Here is a 17,736-nt window from a genome sequence, read left to right as displayed (position 1 = left end):
CCGAGTTCATACTTAGCTGGTTTAAGCTTTTGCATTAGTCAAGCACACATAAAATGTGCTTGAGGCCAACTGGTGCAGTATCTACCATTGCCAAATTATTAGCAAACAGGGACAAGTGTGAAACCCCCCCCCCCCCCCCACACTTTAGACAGTAAACAGTTCACTGATTTTAAATAAAGCTGTAAATTGCCAATATACAGATTAAAGAGACAAGGTACCAAATGCAACGTTATTTAAGGCTGTTACTGCTACCTCTCCTCTGGGAAATTACACCAACCTTGACCAGCTAAATTCCTACCCAGGTATTTTTGTATGTCTCTTTTAGGAGCCCAAGGACGATCACTATGAATGTTGTGATATGCCCACAGGTCTTTCCCCTCCTACTATCAAACGTGATGAATGTGAAAATGTAATCCATGCCACAAGAGCAGATTGACAGGCTTGAATGTGACTAAACGCTCAGTGGTGAAGGATAAAATGCCTTTGAATTACCATTTGGGTAACTGCTATGCACTGACTTGACAGTAAAAGTTTGTTAGCCTTCAAACTGCACTTGTAACACAGCAGATCTGAAGTGTGGTTGATACAACCCTTACCATGGCCAATAAGTGCAGAATGCAACTACCTTCAACTACTGTATGTGTGCCAAACAAAGTATTCCCATAGTGCTTGATCATCTTCCATCAGATGAGATCTGGAAATTCAACAAACTCACCACCAATCAGTGTGTAATGATGAGGCAAAGCCCAGCCTGGATGATCAGTCAACTAAAATATCCATTCCACAAAACTGGGTATCACCACATGGTCACTGGTTCAAAGCCTGTCAAGCCCACTGAGTCTTTTATCCTTCTGAGGACCTAATTACATGTGGGCTGAAGCACAGTCCTGAGCCATCCCAACTTGATGGTGTCTCTGGACCAAAATTAATAGGCTGACAAATAGAAGACTCAAAAGGAATAAGAAAAGGAAAAGGTGAAGTACGACTCTAAGACTCTCATGCACAAAGCAAAGAAAAGAAAACAGAGACTCAAATACCACAATAAATGTCAGTTAAAACTTGGAGATTTGTTGTATTACCTAATAACTTTAATTTGTTCACGTATGAAAAGGTTCTACTTGAAAAAGAAAATTCTATATTGTCAGACACCATACAAACAAGTGAACATTTTAAAGAATATTTATACAAGACATTTTAGACAGTTAGCTGGGTGGCAAGCAACACGAATGTAACGACGGGGCAAACCCTGGCATCATGGCTACATCCTTCAGCATCCTTTGACGAGTGACTACATCCCAGAAGTAGGCTATGGGTGAAAGTGCAGAGGAACAGACCTTCACTTTTATAATATTACTGAAAGTGCTGTGTGGCGGTGGCAGAAAGTTAAAGTGCACCTCACCACGGGTCTAGCAGGACTCACTCACAACAACTTGGCTACCGCTGAGGCCCTACAACAAAAGATTCAATAGGTGGGGAGTGTTGTCCCCAGAGTGCAAGACTGAGTAGTGTGTCAGAGAGGAAGAAGTTAACCGTTTGCTCAGTAACTGAAATCTGCACGGAACCCACTGCATCATCAATGGAGCAGTTCGCCGGGAATGAAGCCCTGGGGCAGCAAGAGGACACAGAGGGGCCGCATCAGATTGCAAGATCGGCACTGGGCCTCCCCTACTTTCTCCCCTTACCTGAGCTGGAGGATTCCGACTGGATGCAGCTGCCTACCTGCTCCGATACAGTGCAGCGCAGACGCTGGTCGCCTGCGCAGCAGGAAGCTGGGTGTGGGCACACAGCAGGCCCCAGGATACTACAGGTCAATAGATGAGACATGATGGTCCATGCCTCTTTCGCAGCACAAGTGCCAGGGATGATTTCCAGCGAGCAACAGTGCTGAAACGAAAGTACTAAATCGGACTCCAGCCTTTAAATAGTCACTTCCAACTGATTTCTCTGCATTTTGGGGGTGGAATGGGGACCCCACAATGCAGAGGCTCAGACAGCTACGTTCTTACATAAGATCACAGAGTTGAAACAATTATTACCATTAATGCACAGGGAAATGTGGATTGAAGCCGATTTCACGAATTACCAGGGGTATGTCTGAATATCGAGCACCATTTGCCATTTGTTTTTCACATCACAAGACTGCACATAGAAAGGTCAAAGAAAGAAAAAAAGTATATTGAATTAGGTTGAACCCACTCATACACCCACAATGTCTACAAACTACTGTAAAAGACAGAAGGGGGACAAAGGACAATTTCGGTCACAATGATACTTGGTTCCACCTCACATTGTTGAAATAAGCAGCAGAGGGGCACTAGTCTCAAAAGCAGTCCCGTAAACGCGTTTGAATATGGTCCAGACAAAGACCACTAAGCTGGCACCTATGACATCATCACAAACTCAGGATCCTGGGGAAATTGAAGGAGCATCAATGGAGCACGAAAAAGAAGAAATGATATGAATGATCTCTCCCGACAAATTTGACAGTGTGTAGTTTATTCATGAGTGACTCAAGAGTTCAACTTGGGACCAGGATTAGTGCTTTGGCCTTAGATATTGGACTGCTGCGTACAGACTAGACAAAGCTACCACAGTAAGTAACACCACCATCTTTATGCACACACTATTTAAAATAATGAACCTTAACATTCCCCGTATAGTATCTCCCATCAAGTGGACTAAAATGTATACTTATTTAAAGGTAAGGGATCGACATAGATTTCCTGCATGATACTCAAATTAATATCACAAAATGCAAAGGAAAACTTAAAAAATAATACAGAGATAAGATTTATGCTGCAGGTTATTTATTCTATGCATGTGATACATTAATATGGGGGAACACGAACATCCTGTTTCATGACAGGAAAGTAGTGGGGTCGCAAACGGTCCATATGTGCTGGTCAAGGGGCAGCTAGATGGAGGCCAGAGAAGAATGATCTGCATATACGCTCCAAATGTGTCATCATCAAATAGCTGCAACATGTTTCACTCAAACATGAAGACATGTGGTAGTATCTGAGGTGGAGAAGGACGGGAGGAGAGAGAATTTTAACTGTATCATGGATATCAAAGACAAAACCCAGAATCCATTGAGTTCTCGTTTTACCCCCAGTCCAAATCCTTCTTCCCCAAATAGATTTTTAACTAGTCTTGAACATATGCCGTTAGGGTATACATACAAATACATCTGCAAGGCCATATCTGTCCACAACCCATTATTCATGACACTCACATGGAGTAAGCCCACCTACGGTGGGTATACCGTCCTGGAGACTACAAGCTGCCACTCAACAACAACACAGTTTTCAGAGAAGAAATAGGTGAAGTCATTGATAATTCTTTTGGAAAAAAATTAAACTCAGTGGATAACGAAACAAGTGTATCAAAGGCTGTATTGACGAGGAATGTATGAAAAAGGCTAAATGTATCATGACAGACTTAGAGAAGAATTTGACGCATTAGAAATTAAGGAGTGGAAACGTGAAATGCTTTAAGTAGGAGAGGTCAGCTTTAAAACGCAATTACAAGAGCACTGTAAGTCTTGGGTAGCTGCAATGGAATGACTGGTGACTTTAAATATAAATCCTACACCTCCAAAATGCATCAGCAGAGGTACAAATCCTCTGCGCTTCTGGCTCCGCTGATCAGAAATGACCAATGTAAGTCAGAGCTGACTTCAACAAGTAATAACGGGGAGCAGTAGTTCACCATCGAAACAAAATTAATGAGGATTTGAGCCTTATTATACGCAAACAGATTCAAGGGATGCAACAGCAGATCAGGCCAGATTAGAAGATTACCAAGCAAAGCCCTTAATCAGCCCATATCAAAAGAGAAATTCTGAGAAAACATACCTACAATGTGCCAGTATAAAACACTTGGGATAGGCGCCCTACCCATAGGATTCTTTGAGATATACTCTGCTCGATTATGTGACCATCTAGTTGAATTCTTCAATAACAGCATGGACAAGGGAAGCCTCCCGAACAATTATGAAAGTGCTGCTGTGGTCCCCCCCAAAACTTGGAAAGGATCCATTAGACAAGGCATTGTACATCCCCCTGTCATTGTTCAATACACACTGTAGAACTGTGGCTACTAGACTCCTCCACATACTACCAACTACGGGGCCACTGGAATCATGTGGCCGGAGGGGTCCAAATTATGCGGCACGGTTGAGTAAATTATTCAGAAAGAAAAGGCAAACTATGCGGCATATTGCAGAGCATTATGTAATAATATTACTTGATTATTTTGTAATCTTTAAACTTGGTAACACTTGCTGGACATTTAACATCCAAATATAGGAATAAGTAACAGAAAGGTGAACAGTCCAGCTTTGCAATGGGCCTTCCACAGTGCTGCAACATGTCGTCACATATTTAGTAACTTTTTGAACCGTATGAGTTAGAAACAATTTTTTTTATAAAATCTGCACATTATGCAGCAGATGATGGATTATGTGGCAAATCTATAATTATATGAAAATCGCTGCACAATTGCATATTTCCAGTGGCCCTGACTATGACTATGATACACTCAGTGATTACAGAAGAAAGAGACAGTTAACCTATAGCTGTGATCGCTTAAAATCTAAGCAGTCAGTTGACTGGTACCTGTGGGTGAGGACCCTACTAGTATACCCATGAGATGCCAGGATCAAATCATTAGCATTTATAAAGCGCGCTACTCAACCGTGCGGGTCTCAAGGCGCTAGGGACAAAGGGGGTGGTTATCGCTGCTCGAACAGCCAGGTCTTTAGGAGTCTCCGGAAAGCGGAGTGGTCCTGGGTGGTCCTGAGGCTGGTGGGGAGGGAGTTCCAGGTCTTGGCCGCCAGGAAGGAGAAAGATCTCCCACCCGCCGTGGAGCGTCGGATGCGAGGGACGGCGGCGAGTGCGAGGCCAGAGGAGCGGAGGGGGCGGGTGGGGACGTAGAAGTTGAGGCGTCTGTTGAGGTATTCCGGTCCCTTGTCGTGGAGGGCTTTGTGTGCGTGGGTGAGAAGTCGGAAGGTGATCCTTTTGCTGACTGGGAGCCAATGCAGGTGTCTCAGGTGTGCGGAGATGTGGCTGTTGCGGGGTACGTCGAGGATGAGGCGGGCTGAGGCGTTTTGAATGCGTTGCAGGCGATTTTGGAGTTTGGCGGTGGTCCCAGCGTAGAGGGTGTTGCCGTAGTCCAGGCGGCTCGTGACGAGGGCGTGGGTCACGGTTTTTCTGATGTCGGCGGGGATCCAGCGGAAGATCTTGCGGAGCATGCGGAGGGTGAGGAAGCAGGCGGAGGACACGGCGTTGACTTGCTTGGTCATGGTGAGAAGGGGGTCCAAGATGAAGCCGAGGTTGCGGGCGTGGTCTGCGGGGGGTCGCTGCGGTGCCGAGGGCCGTGGGCCACCAGGAGTCGTCCCAGGCGGACGGGGTGTTGCCGAGGATGAGGACTTCAGTTTTTTCAGAGTTCAGCTTTAGGCGGCTGAGCCTCATCCAATCTGCGACGTCCTTCATACCCTCTTGTAGGTTGGTCTTGGCGCTGGCGGGGTCCTTGGTGAGGGAGATTATAAGTTGGGTGTCGTCGGCGTAGGAGGTGATGATGATGTCGTGCTTGCGTACGATGTTAGCGAGGGGGCTCATGTAGACATTGAATAGTGTCGGGCTGAGTGATGAGCCTTGAGGTACGCCGCAGATGATCTCAGTGGGTTCTGAGCGAAACGGAGGGAGGTAGACTCTTTGGGAGCGGTTTACGAGGAAGGAGGCGATCCAGTCCAGGGCCTGGTCTTGGATCCCGGTGGAGCGGAGGCGGGTGATTAGGGTGCGGTGACAGACGGTGTCAAAGGCAGCCGAGAGGTCGAGAAGAATGAGGGCGACTGTTTCACCGTTGTCCATCAGGGTTCTGATGTCGTCTGTGACTGAGATGAGGGCGGTTTCAGTGCTGTGATTGGTTCGGAATCCGGTCTGTGAGGGGTCGAGCAGGTTGTTGTCTTCCAGGAAGGTGGTCAGCTGTTTGTTGACGGTCGTCTCTATTACTTTGGCTGGGAAAGGCAGAAGGGAGATGGGGCGGAAGTTTTTCAGGTCGCTCGGGTCAGCCGTAGGTTTCTTTAGTAGGGCGTTGACTTCGGCGTGTTTCCAGCATTCGGGGAAGGTAGCAGAAGAAAAAGAAGAGTTGATGACGGTCTGGAGGTGCGGGGCGATGATGTTGTCGGCTTTGTTAAAGATGAAGTGCGGGCAGGGGTCCGAAGGGGCGCCGGAGTGGATAGAGTTCATGATGGATTTGGTTTCTTCCGTGCTGATGTGGGTCCAGTTGTTGAGGGTGATGGTCGGGAATGTGGGTTCGGTGGTGTTAGGTTGGGTCTGGTGTCCGAAGCTGTCGTGGAGGTCGCTGATCTTGCGATGGAAGAAAGTGGCGAGGGATTCGCATAGATCCTGTGAGGGCGTGACGGCGTTGGCGTTGGCGCTGGGGTTGGAGAACTCCTTGACGATGCTGAAGAGTTCTCTGCTGTTGTGGCTGTTTTTGTCCAGTCTGTCGGTGAAAAAATTCCTTTTGGCAGTGCGGATCAGGTGGTGGTGTTTGCGGGTAGCGTTCTTGAGGGCGGTCATGTTGTCAGCGGTGCGGTCCTTGCGCCAGGCTTTCTCAAGTGCGCGACAAGTTTTCTTTGATTCTTTGAGGGTGTCAGAGAACCAGAGGGGTTTCTTGGTGTTGTTCTGTCGCTGCGAGCGTTTGAGGGGAGCAAGGTTGTCTGCGCAGTTGGAGATCCAGTTTGTGAGGTTGAGGGCTGCGACGTTGGGGTCGGTGGTGAGGGTGGGTTTGTTGGCGGCGAGTGCGGCGAAGAGTTGCTCTTCAGGGATCTTGTTCCACTGTCGGCGAGGGATGGGTTGAGTGCGGAGGTGGCGGGTCTCGCGTCGGAATGTGAAGTGGACGCAGCTGTGGTCGGTTCAATGAAGGGCGGAGGCGTGGCTGAAGAAGACGTGTTTGCTGGCGGAGAAGATAGGGTCGAGTGTGTGTCCGGCGATGTGGGTGGCAGTGTTCACCAGTTGTTTGAGGCCGAGGTTGGCGAGCAGGGTGGTGGTGTTGGGGTCGTTGTTTTGTTCCAGATGGAAGTTGAGGTCGCCTAGGAGGATGTAGTCCGGTGAGGCGAGGGTGTGCGGGGAGATGAAGTCGGCGATGGTGTCGCTGAAAGGGGCGCGAGGTCCGGGAGGACGGTAGACGAGGGATCCTCTGAGGGTGGTCCTCGGGTCGGTGCGAATCTGAAAATGCAGGTGTTCAGCGGCAAGAGGGGAGTCTTCAGTGGAGGTGGTGACGCTGATGGAGTCTTTGAAGACGATGGCGATACCTCCTCCTACTTGGTTGGTGCGGTCTTTCCTGGAGATCTTGTAGCCTTCGGGGATGGCGGGTGGCGATGTCTGGAGCAGAGGAGGCGTTCATCCAGGTCTCCGTGATGAAGGCGACGTCCGGTGCTGTGGAGTCTAGGAGGTCCCAGAGTTCAACGGCGTGTTTGTGAACGGAGCGAGCGTTGACTAGGATGCACTTGAGGTGGTTGATGGCGTGTGGGCTTGTGGTCGTAGTTGTTGCGTGGTGGAAGATGCGTTTGCAGGAGTTGCAGGCGAAGGGTCCATGGGTGCGTTTGGGGTGAGCTTGGAAGCAGGTGTTGGAGCGTCCTGGGTTGAGGGCATGGAGGGTGGTGGGGTCATAGCGGATCATCGGGGCTTGGGAGCGCTGGGGACCAGGGGTCATGGCGCTGGGCGCGGGCCAGGCGCGGACGGGTGCAGACGGGCTTGCTTCTGGCGCGCCTCCTGCGCGCCAGCGGCGCACCCGCTGCGCAGTCGCGCAGCGGCCGCCATATGAGGTAGGAGGGGGGGAGGGGTCAGCTGGGGGCGAATGGGAGCTGGGGGGCGTGCAGGAGGTCGCGGCGGGAAAGCGCGAGGGAGGGGGGGGACAGGTAGAGTGAGAAGAGCTGGGGGAGGGGGGTTTAAGGGTGGAGGGGGGAGAGTGTTAGGAGGTTTAGGAGATTAGGGAGAAAGATAGGTGTAGGGTTGTGAAGATAGGGGAGGGGGGGTTGTAGAGGTGGGTGAGAGGTAGAGTGAGGGGATAGGAAGATAGGTAATAGAGGGGGTGGCGGGAGGGGGGGGAGAGATAGAGAAATAGGTAGAGAGAAAAGGTAGATAGAGAAATCGATAGATAGGGAAAAAGATAGAGAGATAGGAAGATAGGAGGAGGTGGAGAGTGAGGGAGTTGGATAGTGGGATAGAGAGATGGAGAGATAGGTAGATAGGAGGAGTGAGGGAGGTAGAAAGTGAACGGGTTAGATAGGGGAGATAGAGGGGGGATGCGAGTGGGGGAGGGGGATGAGGCAGGAGCATGAGGGCAGGCGCGGGGAGAAGAGGACGGAGGAGGCAGAAGAGCCGAAGGCAGAAGACAAGAAGAACAGAAGAGCAGAAGACCGGAAGGACTGAAGACCGGAAGAGCAGAAGACCGGAAGAGCAGAAGACCGGAAGAGCAGAAGACACACAGAAGAACACAGAGGAGTACAGAAGAACAGAGAAGAATACAGAAGAACACAGAGGAAGACAGAAGAAGACAGAAGAACAGAGAAGAATACAGAAGAACACAGAGGGAGACAGAAGAACACCGAGGAAGACAGAAAAACACCGAGGAAGACAGAAAAACACCGAGGAAGACAGAAAAACACAGAGGAAGACAGAAGAAGACAGAGGAACACAGAAGAACACAGAAGAACACGGAGGGAGATACAAAAAACGAAGAAACAGAGTGCAGAATACCACAGCAGAAGATGAGGAAGAAGAGAAGAGGAGAGAAGACGGGGAGAAGAGGAGTACAGAAGAAGAATACAGACGAGGAGCGAGGAGGAAGAACAGAGAAGAAGGAAAGAGGAAAAGAAGCAGGAGCAGGAGAGAGGGTAAGTAGCGCGGGGCAGAACGAGGGGCTGGGAGGTGGGGGGTACTTACTGTGGGGTGGGTCTCAGGAACTCAGGAACCTGGAGGAGCTGCAGCGGCAGGGGGAGCGACCTACCCTTGGGTCAAGGGTCGCTACCACTGTCGCGCAGCGGCCGCCATATGAGGTAGGAGGGGGGGGAGGGGTCAGCTGGGGGCGAATGGGAGCTGGGGGCGTGCAGGAGGTCGCGGCAGGAAAGCGCGAGGGGGGGGACAGGTAGAGTGAGAAGAGCTGGGGGAGGGGGGTTTAAGGGTGGAGGGGGGAGAGTGTTAGGAGGTTTAGGAGATTAGGGAGAAAGATAGGTGTAGGGTTGTGAAGATAGGGGAGGGGGGGTTGTAGAGGTGGGTGAGGGTGAGAGGTAGAGTGAGGGGATAGGAAGATAGGTAATAGAGGGCGTGGTGGGAGGGGGGGAGAGATAGAGAAATAGGTAGAGAGAAAAGGTAGATAGAGAAATCGATAGATAGGGAAAAAGATAGAGAGATAGGAAGATAGGAGGAGGTGGAGAGTGAGGGAGTTGGATAGTGGGATAGAGAGATGGAGAGATAGGTAGATAGGAGGAGTGAGGGAGGTAGAAAGTGAACGGGTTAGATAGGGGAGATAGATGGGGGATGCGAGTGGGGGAGGGGGATGAGGCAGGAGCAGGAGGGCAGGCGCGGGGAGAAGAGGACGGAGGAGGCAGAAGAGCCGAAGGCAGAAGACAAGAAGACAAGAAGAAAAGAAGAACAGAAGAAAAGAAGAGCAGAAGACCGGAAGAGCAGAAGACACACAGAAGAACACAGAAGAACAGAGAGGAGTACAGAAGAATACAGAAGAACACAGAGGAAGACAGAAGAAGACAGAGGAAGATAGAAGAACAGAGAAGAATACAGAAGAACACAGAGGAAGACAGAGGAAGACAAAAGAAGACAGAGGAAGACAGAGGAAGACAGAAGAAGACAGAAGAACACAGAAGAACACAGAAGAACACGGAGGGAGATACAAAAAACGAAGAAACAGAGTGCAGAATACCACAGCAGAAGATGAGGAAGAAGAGAAGAGGAGAGAAGACGGGGAGAAGAGGAGTACAGAAGAAGAATACAGACGAGGAGCGAGGAGGAAGAACAGAGAAGAAGGAAAGAGGAAAAGAAGCAGGAGCAGGAGAGAGGGTGAGTAGCGCGGGGCAGAACGAGGGGCTGGGAGGTGGGGGGTACTTACTGTGGGGTGGGTCTCAGGAACTCAGGAACCTGGAGGAGCTGCAGCGGCAGGGGGAGCGACCTACCCTTGGATAGCACTAATTTATGTAGGTGAGGATCCTCTGCCATCTTGAGGTATAATGGAACCAGTCAACTGACTTCTTACACTTAAAAGAGATCACAACTTAATAGTTTAACCCTTTATTGTGTCATTTTTTAACTTATTCAGGGAGGCTGAGGGTTGCCCCTATTTAGCTTCACTCCCCCATTTAGTTATTTATGATACTCTCAGACCACAGTGGTTTCATGCCCAGAAAGTCAACAAACTGGAGATGGCTATTCCATGTCTTAAGGGAAGCTCCTGAAGAAATACAGTGGCCATATTAGATGTTGAAAAGGCCTTTGTTTCCCTGGGATGGTCTTATCCACATGCTGTATTGACCAAAAGGGATGGATCTGGTCTAGAATAAAGGGTTGGATTAAGTTGTTCCACTCGGACCTCATAGCCAGAGTACAGACTGGGCCAATCATCTTGAAGGAATGTAGAGAAAAAGGAGGGACCAAGCAGGGGTGCCCATTGTCACATATTGTTTGTTCTGGCCATTGAGCTCTACACTGAACACTTTGGAAGACGCGGGTAGAACAACCCACTAGATTGAGGCATGTAGGAACCTAAAGCTCAAATCGGAGGTTGAACAAATGTTAGACACTTTTCAGAAGATGCCTGGATGAATTATAAATTGTGGAAAAATCAAACCTATATCCAATACACTACCAAGTAAGATATTGTCAGCATTTGTCATCCACCCTATCCCCCTACCCCCCCCCCCCCCCCAACACACACAGTTGGCTCTAACCACAATTAAATATTTGGGAGTGTAAATATATCACTTGACAACGACTTAATAGAAAGCAATATTTCAAAGACAATTCAGACTGTCTGGGGGAATCTATATTATTTTGGAAGGAGCTCCCCTTGTTAATGATAGGTAGGATAACGTTCACCAAAATGATTACTTAACCTACATTATTGTGCTTTTTTTAACACCATTCATGCAAAGATATCCAGAATTATATTTACAGAATTGGATGAGCTGCTATCAGGACTGATACAGAGAGATGGAAGATACAGTGTTGCTCTGAATATAATTTGCTTACTGGTGTAGAGGGTTGGCTTAGGAGCACCTTATTATGACTACTATTAATTTCAGCTCAATTGCAGTATCCAGCAAAACGGGTGCAAAGCCTCTCACACAAAATTAGTACAGACAGCTGTTGCTCTGGAGTGTCAGGTTCAGGAGGAGCCCGAATTCCAAAACTGCATCAAAGTTAGTGACAACCATGTCGCAATGTTGTCAATAATATACCAGACTAAGGGGGCAGGGCCAGTGCTATGCTCCAGATACCTCAATCAGGGACCTGAAGAGTTGGTCAATGATCCAGCTGGAGCGAGCTCCAGAAATATGGGAGGCCTGTTCTATGGGTATTCCTATTCATGTGTTACGTAATGTGATGTTTATTCTGAAGAAATGACGGGGAAATTCTAGAACATACATGAGGGGGCTGGAATGCCAACAAGACTATTTCTGGCTTATATGAAGCTGCCCAAGGTGGTCAAGAGTAGTTGGGAAAACAATAACCTGCAACCGCCCACAGACAAAGTATTACACACCATACTCATTTCAGGTACAGGTAGGAAGATTGTTTCACATCTGTACAATCAAATAACCTAATCTTCGGGACCTGCAGTCTCTGGATTAAAAACAGAGTGGGTGGAAGTATTAAAAAGAGCTACATGAGGAACGGGGAACAATGCAACAGAGTGCATTACCAATGTATCTAGGAATAAAAGGTTCACACTGATTCAGTCCACTTTTTACATAGATTATACCTCACACCAATAAGAGTGAAAAGAATATTTGGCAATAGTGAGGGGAAAAGCCACAGTATAATCAGAATATAGGATATAACATTGGGTGGGACCATCCTAGGATACAGATATATCGGCCTACTCTAGCAAATAATGTAAATGAGGAATTATAATCATCAATAGATACCCGGAAACAGCATGTTGGGGGCCTCCCCATATTTTGTGGGGTGAGGGGTAGGTAGGGCCAGGGGGTTGGGATATGAAGGACAGGAGTGGGATAGTAGACGATATTTGCACTTACCAAACACAATATGGCTATGTATTAGAAAACAGTTGAAGCTCCTCCGATTAAAACATATAAAGCAGACTTGGTGAACTGGGCAACTCCAGAATAGCGACCGCGTGGGTCACTGCTGTAAGGGCGGCTAAGAGAGATAAATAAGAGGCTCGGGAGACACTTGGTTGGCTGGATTCTTGACTTGGAAACGTAAATGAGAGACACCCACCTCCAGCGACACAGGCCCTGACCTTACAAATGCAATATAACATTGTCACAGTAAAAAAAAGTTAAAAAGGACCACAAGATTAGTAGCAGTACAGAAGACTCCGAGGGTGTTACAGTGACATAATCTTTACAATCTTAGTGAAGCTTATGACACGGCGCATATACTTAGACATGTGCTTACACTAAAGAGCAATAATGTGGAACTGATTTATGAGCCATGATTAAGACTAGGGAAGCTCTAAATACCTGTGACCTGTCCCTCGAAAATGTAAGGTGAAGAATACCTCCTTTATTGACAGCTACCCTTTTAAACGTTTAAGTTATAAAAGGGTTGCAAACATGGCCTTTAAAAAGCAACCTCTCTTGATTTGATCAAGATTTAAAAAAAATTGTGCAACGTTTATATTTGCAGTAAACTATTTGTATTTCCCTTGTTCTCAATTGCAGACTTCTAGTTGTAAAGTGCTCACTGTTTTATGACGCCGTATGTAATTCGTGTGTTGCTATATCAAAGCCACTTACTTCATTTGAAATTGTTGGTACATCTTTGTTTTTAGAAGCAGTGGATTTTGTTGTCCTTTTTTTTTTTTTTTTTTTTTTTAAGTTATAATGAATCAAAAAAAGGATTTAATTATAATGGCTTGGGCTCTTTTGTGACAGAAGGGGTTAGACTACTTTAGTTTTTAAGAAGCAACGCTAAAATGGAGACTTTGATTTTAGGACTACTTTGAATTCACTGCAGTGGAAAAACAGTCTTGCTGCACACTGCTGCGAGGTCAGAACAGTGAATAACTATTTTGGACGTTTAAACAATAAAGGTTTTCAAGATAGAAATGCAGAAGATAGGATTTTCATTTTTGATTTCAATAGAAATATAGAAGGAATATTTCCAAAACACAGTGGTAGATTATTACTGGCCTAGATGGGTATGAATATTTATAACAAAAAAGACAACAACAGCATCAAATACACTTATTTATTGCAGTACCACAATGGGTAGTGTGTGCATAAAAAAGCTTAATATAGAAGAGCATATTTTCACAACTCTGGGAAAAACAAATGCAAATTTGAAAAGTAAACAAACACAACTAATGTAAAATCTGGATTTACATGTTAAGTGTGGATACGGGAATTAAAGCAGAGCAGTGTACATTGGGATGAAAACAGACCAGGGATGCACTAGTTTGGCACGGTTGTACAGCAGTGCACAATTTAAATGAACTACAGGAAGCACTCAAATCAATCAAGGTGATGGCCTCCTACCCAAAAAGAGAACCAACGACTAACAGAGAATGACAACCACGACTTACGAACTTGAAGGACACCCACAATAAAACAAAAACATGTTAAAGGTACGACAAAACAGAAATCAATCCAACAACTCCAAAATGAACTTGCACAGACATCAGACGCAAGTGTAATTTGCACAACCGATTTCAGGATTTCCGAATGCTGTATTTCAAAAGGACAACCTAGGCTTTTTTCTACGAACAAAACTGATGAGTTACACAGCACAAAATAATAATGCATCATCATCATCATGATCATCTGATGGGAATTCAGATTGCATGAACTGTACTTATTATGGTCTTCTGGAACATATTTTAAATATGCATGGTCATGCGCCACCACCGTCTGCCATCCCAATACATATGGAATGGAAACCACACTCACCAATAAGCAATTTATATATTGTCACAAGTGACATATAGCCGTCCATAAACAAGATAAAAAATGTCCTGAAGAGAAGTTAAACAACTTAATTTAAAAAAGACGACTTTGTGCAACCGGTGGCAAAGGTGGAAACAAAGCAATATTAGAAAATCAATGCAACCTCTTACAGTGTATAACGTGGCAGGTGCTGCATGAACATGTATGTCTGGATTAGCTGCGGATATACAGGGAAATATAAAAGAGCAACGAAAAAGCGTAGGGTACCTACCTTTGCACTTGAGTGTGATTTGCATATATATGCCCATTTCCCATCTTCTGTCACAAAACTGGGCCCCCGGTACCATATGTCATTTATGTCCTATATACTGCTTAATGCAACCCCCTCCTGACAGTATCCCTGTTTGAGATGCTCAATTCACATAAACACATAGATGTTTAAAACGTACTACTTAATGTTTAACTAGCATCTGGTAAAGTAACCGTTTATTTGACCCTTTTCCACTTGAATAAAAGAACTAATTAATGTTGCATATGGTATAGAGGTGACTGGTTTAGATGAATTTGTTTTTTTTAAATTTTACCTAAAATATTTTCTAATCTTCTTTTTACACTGTATCTGTGGAGAACTAATACTGTATGTACCTGCACAAAAGACAAAAGCTAGAATGCAACACACTGGTTAAATCAGATGCAAGTATGACCTATTAATGTCGGAGGCAGGCAAAACGAATACAAGGAGGCATTGAAGATATTATAATAGCCTTGTGTTCACTTTGCTTGTGTCGTCTTTTATAAAGCCAAGTAGTTTTGAAGCCCAGATTATGCATATAGTGAACAAAAATAAATGACGTTCTATGTGCTGTTAATATGACGTAATCTCGCCGTGAAAGCTACCTGTTAACTTAATACAACACTGCCATGTCATTTTTGTGAGATGTTCCTGGCTACACACAAAGAGTTAATGCACTATTATGGCAAGCACTGCGCGGGGGGGTGGGGGTAAGAGGACGAGTATTCTGCAGCACTGAATTTTCATCTTTTCTCTAATACATCGGGTAGGACGTGCAATTAGGTCTCCATTTGGCAGGTAACAGTCAGATCATTGAATATACAACAGGCACCGGCATCTGGAAGATCAATATGATAACAGTGCTCGCTGTAGGTGTTTTGGCTAAAGGCCATCCTTGCATTTCAAAACAGAAAAGAAAGACAGCCAGTCAAGGAAGCTGTGTTTCTCATTACAATTGAAGTTGAGGTCCAAAGACTGTTGTGGACGCATACGGAGTCCATTAGGCAAAACACAAAAAGGGAAGCACACTCAATGTGTGGCTGAATCAATCCTATAATCGAGACAAAGGGATCAACTCCATAACAAAGAAACGTGCTTTAATATATCTATGCCAAGTACAATTGCTCATGCGTGTACCTTTGGTATATAAATAATTAACGAACAATATCTAGGAATGTCACAGTAAACAGAGAGTGCCGACTTATTTTAAATGCTAGTATGTTGTCATTCATTAGCAGGCTCTCTCAATAAACCAATGCACAAACTACCGTTGCAATTCCAAGCTAGGGTTCACGTACTTTGAAGGAAACCCGCTGGCAAAGACATTGTAACCCGGAAAACAATGAAACGTCAAAGGGTGCACATATTACATTCATTTTCAAACCACAGTGTGAACACTACGGTTTGAAATGGCTTTACAGTATATAAGTACGTCACAAAGAGAAGAGAAGGAGAGATGTGCAACACCCGTTATGCATTTACCATGGGCGAAATAAAAAGAATGGGTGTCGCATTAGACAAAATGAACGATCCTTTTTGAAGGGGTCATCTTTGTCTTTAATATGGAACAGAAGATAGGTAAGAAACGCGTTCAGACAATACTTCACTGTTAATCGTCAGCTAGCAGGAAAGGACAATGCAAATACACACCCATGCCAATAAAACAGCTGTACAACGCACGTTAAACCAGGTAAACGTTTTAGGTTTTATTTTTACTTTGATAAGAACAAGAAGATAAGAAATATTCATTTATACACAGCTATGGATAAAAGCAGCAAACTTATGCAAATAGAAACTGTTACTCAAAATTAGCTGTGTAATGTATTTGACGTCACGCACACTGTAAATGATTTAACATGTGTGGGTTACAATAGCAATAACACATTGAATGCACGAGTTCAACCAGCAAGGATAGTATTCGTTCTAAAAAAGGATAATTGAAGGCATTGTTGTTTTAAACTGCGTTCATTGGAGAATAGCAGGAGGCACGAGGAAAGGCGCCTGCACAATATACGAGGGGAATTGCCAGTTAAGAACCGGTGCCATTTCTTTGTCAATGATGGCAAGCCCCGACTCAAGACGAGTTAAAAAAATTATGCATTAGCGACAGAAAGATATTCTGGGTGAACTCTTTAATTTGTGTTTTCGTTTTTATTGTAGTGCACGGTCATTCTAAACACAAAGCCGTTCCACTCACGCCATGTATGTAGTCTTCTGCTTCCCAAAGCCCTGTGGATTTTACAGCCGTTGTGAAACTCACAACCATGGCACAACACCGTAAAGGGGACCCGGCTACTAGCCACAGGTCTATAAAAACATCATGCAAAATCCAGTTACACAGATGAAGGGGCTACTAAGAAATGGCAGTCTGCAAAGGCTTGCCGATGGGCAATGAAGGGCTGTGGCGGGTGAAGTGCATGGCATGCAGTGCAGCATTTACGAACGAAACACGTCGGCTACCTTGGCGGTAAAGGGTTGCTGCGGCAGCTGAGATGAGCAGCTGGAACCAATTGCTAAAACAGAGAGCAGCAACACCACCAGACAGCAGTGGGCTCAGCACATAGGTTTGCGAGTCTGCTTTGTTGCAGCCGCCTGGTAGCTTGTGCCACGGCGATGCCAGTGGAACAGCACGAAGAACAGACTGCAGGCGTGGCACTGCCTCCATGCATCACGTACCTTACATAGAGGGCACCTCCTCAGCCAGACAGCAGCATCCCTATTGCAGGTGCAGCCTTGGGTGCCGAGTTGATAATCTAGGTCCTCCGCAGAGCTGACACTGCAGCCTCTCACTACCGGCGACCTCTCCACTTGCCACCGGCTTCCCCTGCGCCGCTGCACCTCTGCTCAGTCCCTCTTCTGTTTCGTGAGTCATACACCTCCCTTCTGATTTGGAGGTGGCGCAGCGCACTGAATTGCGATGTTATAGGCACCCCCGGGGTACTGCAAGGAGCCTCTGCCCTGTTACAGTGTTGGTGTTCTAGAGACAATTCATAAGAATAGGGTGGACGCTAGTCTCATTGCTCCATAAGGCTCACCCCTCCTCCCCCGTCCGCCCGTCTAGGATACGGCTAGCCTCGACTTCTCAAAAGCCATAGGATAGCCGGGCTTTTGAGTGTATGCATACTTAGGAAAGCCCTCTTGCACTTGTCAAAGCACGCCTCTTTCTTGATCAGGTTGTTTTTATAACTCTCCGTGTTATTTCGAACGAAGGTCTTTTGCATTTAGGTACCTTGACCCTCCTCTTACCCTCATTTGGAGTGTGTACTTTCTAGGGCTCTTCGCCCTCTAA

The 17,736-nt window shown here is 46.2% G+C and overlaps 1 protein-coding gene across 1 annotated transcript in view; it reads right to left on the bottom strand.

Moving 5' to 3' along the window:
* CSRNP3 (cysteine and serine rich nuclear protein 3) overlaps positions 1–17,289 on the bottom strand; it is a 260,738-nt gene extending 243,449 nt beyond the window's left edge. The window contains exon 1 of the mRNA XM_069225256.1: positions 17,124–17,289. The gene's annotated coding sequence lies outside the window, so the exon portion shown is untranslated. The remainder of the gene's footprint in view (positions 1–17,123) is intronic.
* Between the last annotated feature and the right edge of the window lie 447 nt (positions 17,290–17,736).

Source organism: Pleurodeles waltl, chromosome 3_1 (assembly GCF_031143425.1).
Source record: "Pleurodeles waltl isolate 20211129_DDA chromosome 3_1, aPleWal1.hap1.20221129, whole genome shotgun sequence".
NCBI lineage: Eukaryota > Metazoa > Chordata > Amphibia > Caudata > Salamandridae > Pleurodeles > Pleurodeles waltl.
This window is presented reverse-complemented; position numbering and strand designations above follow the sequence as displayed.